Source organism: Mauremys reevesii, linkage group 12, assembly GCF_016161935.1.
Source record: "Mauremys reevesii isolate NIE-2019 linkage group 12, ASM1616193v1, whole genome shotgun sequence".
In the NCBI taxonomy this organism is placed as follows: domain Eukaryota; kingdom Metazoa; phylum Chordata; order Testudines; family Geoemydidae; genus Mauremys; species Mauremys reevesii.
In genome coordinates this window covers 31,466,881-31,470,045 of record NC_052634.1, presented here as the reverse complement: position 1 = coordinate 31,470,045, position 3,165 = coordinate 31,466,881, and the positions used below count along the sequence as shown (strand labels likewise).

Here is a 3,165-nt window from a genome sequence, read left to right as displayed (position 1 = left end):
AGCTGCAGCTCTACCTCTGCCGCTTTTGGCCTCAAGTCCTTCGCTCTGAGAGGGACGAATTGCTGCTGCAGCCTCCCCTTTCCATTGACCGCCCCAGGGACCTGCTTGCTGTGCTGGTGCCTAGGCCCCTGCTATGGAGACACTGGGAAGATGGGGGGAATCAGGAAAATACCAGGGATTTGTTTATGTTGTAAGTGAAAAACTGAAGCAGTTTTGGTTTACAGTCAGTTTTCCCTGACTGGGAATTGAACCCAGACCGTGACAGTGAAAATGCCAAATCCTAACCACTAGACCACCAGGGAGGTGATGACACTGTTTTTCTTCTCACTTATGCTACACTTTCTTAGGCTACTTTCTATCCAATTTCTGAAGTTGTTCCATTGTCCATTCCCTGAGGGCTAAGGCAGAAAGCGCAGGAATCCCTGTACTCAGGGTCACAACCTCAGCCCAGCCCAAGACACTGAAACAAACTCAAATGATGCTTCCTCCAGCAGGATCACAGAGCAACACAAAGAAAACCCAGCAGGAACAATCCTCCTCTGCCTTCATTTACCCCATCACAACCCTCTCAGCAGCCAACTCTTGTGGGAAGGACGCTGAGCTGATAGGAAACTCTGGCATAGAGACCAAGGGAGGGGTGTTGCTCCCCCTGGGTGTCAGCTGATCATAGTCTGACTCTGGAGGAGGAGGGAAAGGTGATGGCCACATGATGGAGCCAGTATGTACCACAACATGGTTCTTTTCTGTGGGATGACTCTGAACATTGACTGGTCTCCACTCCCTTGGATCTGAAGAGATGTTTAGTTTTGCACTTGGGACCCTATAGGGCTGATGCAATGTTATGGATGGTGACACTACGATTAAAGGGTTATTTAATAGTGTCGAAATTGTTAAAAACTCTTAGCTTAAACTGGAACTGCCTGTTATTAAAGGCTGGTTTCCCACATCAGTTCCATAAGCTCTGCTAGAAACACCTGGGTTCTCTCCTGCCTTGGTGGGAACTGGCGGGAATCGTCCCCTGCTGCCCTTGGCTCCAGGCTGGTTTTCTGGGGAGGGACGTGGAATTGATTTGTTTGCTGTTGAGAAGGAGCCAGGCCAGTTCTCTGGGAATGAGAACTCCCAGCATCTTCCCAGCCAGCCCAGGCTGCTGCCCTGTCCCAGCCTCTGTTCCCCTAGGGGCCCTGCGTGTTTGACTCTAGAGCAGGCCGGGAGCAGCAGCTGAGGCAGAGGACAGCCTGGGCCGGGCAGATAAGAAGGAGTTTAGCCAGCAAAAAAGGTAAAATGGCAGGGGAGTATTACCTTGGACTTGACGGCATTTCCCCATTGGTCTGTCTGCTTGGGGGCAGGGACAATAACACGTCCTGCTGCATTCGTTATTTCAAAGGGCGGTTTAGGATTTTCAGTCTCACACACGGTGCACAAAGCAGGACTCAACCTTTGGCGTAAACTAAACAGGCTGCTCACAGATTCTGGCAGCCACAATGAGCATTCGGGTGAGAGCTCAGACCTGCCCCTGTCCCAGAGGAGGGTGTCATCTGTGTGGGGACTGGACCACTGACCTACCTGCTCCTAACTCCCAAACTTTCAGTAACTCTATTGTCAGTGCCTGTGAGTGTAATTTAAACCATAAGAAAAACCACACTGGGCTAGACCAAAAGCCCATCTAGCTCTGAATCTTGTCTTCTGACAGTAGCCAATACCAGGTGCCCCAACAACCAGGCACCACTGGGAGTTGAACCCAGGATCTCCTGTTTACAAAACAGATGTTTTAAGCCAGGGTGCCTGTGGGTAGCTATAACACAGTGTCTGCCCACACCTGACTCCCTGCCATCGCCACTGGGGCCTGACAAGCTTTGCTTTTGTTTGGATTCTGTAAAGCAGAGGAGCAGGTGACGTTTTACTCCTAAGGTGGGTGTGTGATTCTTTGCACAGGTCTATGCTGCAAAATTAGGTCGGTTTAACTACATTACTCAGGGGTGTAAAAAAATTTACACCCCTGCCCCCAAGCAATGCAATTCTATCAACCTAACCCATGTGTAGATAGCGCTGTGTCAACAGGAGGGCTTCTTCCATCAACAGAGCTTGGGAGTGACTTGGTTAGTGAAGACCCAGAGAACAGGTGGCCCATGACTCTTGCATGTGGGGAGGCTGGGCATGAGCTCTGGAAGCTCCCTAGAAGTTAGTCCACTTCTTGCTCGCTCCTCTCCTCCCTCCTCCTTACCTGCTGCTCGTGCCTCTACACCCCTCTGCCCAAGGTCTGCCCACCACCCACACCTCTCTGCCCCTCCTGTGACACCCATCCTGCCTGCCACCCACACCTCTCTGCCCCTCCTATGGCACCTGTCCTGCCTGCCACCCACACCTCTCTGTCCCCTCCTGTGACACCCATTCTATCCACCACCCACACCTCTCTGCCCCTCCTATGACACCCGTCCTGCCCACCACCCACACCTCTCTGCCCCAGCCTGCCAGCCCCCCACACCGCTCAGCCCCACCCCTCACCCACCCTACCCAGACCAGCCCACCACTTGCACCTCTCTGTCCCCTCCTGTGACACCCATCCTATCCACCACCCACACCTCTCTGCCCCTCCTATGACACCCGACCTGCCTGCCACCCACACCTCTCTGTCCCTCCTGTGACACCCGTCCTGCCTGCCATCCACGCCTCTCTGCCCCTCCCCTGAGACCCGCCCTGCGCCCCACCCCCCCCTCCCTGCCCCTCCTGGGACACCCATCCTATCCCCCCCCCACACCTCTCGGCCCCATCCGTGACACCCCTCCTGCCTGCCACTCACACCTCTCTGCCCCTCCCCTCCCCTGCCCAGCCCAGCCCAGCCCCACCGCTTGCACCTCTCTGCTCCCCCCCTGAGACCCGCTGTGCCCACCTCTTTCTTCTTGCTGCTGTTGTTATTCCTTTAATCAACAAGGATGGTATAAAAAGCTGAGTTTACTCCAGGGTGAGGATAGAAAGGAGCCACCAACCCCCTGGCAAAGCTCAGTGCCCCAGAAAACCTGCCCCCTGCTATCGCAATCACTGATGTGCTGGGGATATGGCGGAAAGGGACTGTCTGAATTAAGGCAGCCCCAGGGGATGGGGAGCTGGGGAGCACTGGGGCTGGCAGGAGTGACTCTGCACAAGCGGCCCCTCCTCAGCCCATCTCTG

General features: G+C 54.7%; 1 non-coding gene across 1 annotated transcript; it reads right to left on the bottom strand.

Moving 5' to 3' along the window:
* Window positions 1–230: 230 nt before the first annotated feature.
* Window positions 231–302, bottom strand: TRNAE-UUC. The gene has a single exon. It is a non-coding gene; the product is annotated as a tRNA-Glu (tRNA).
* Between the last annotated feature and the right edge of the window lie 2,863 nt (window positions 303–3,165).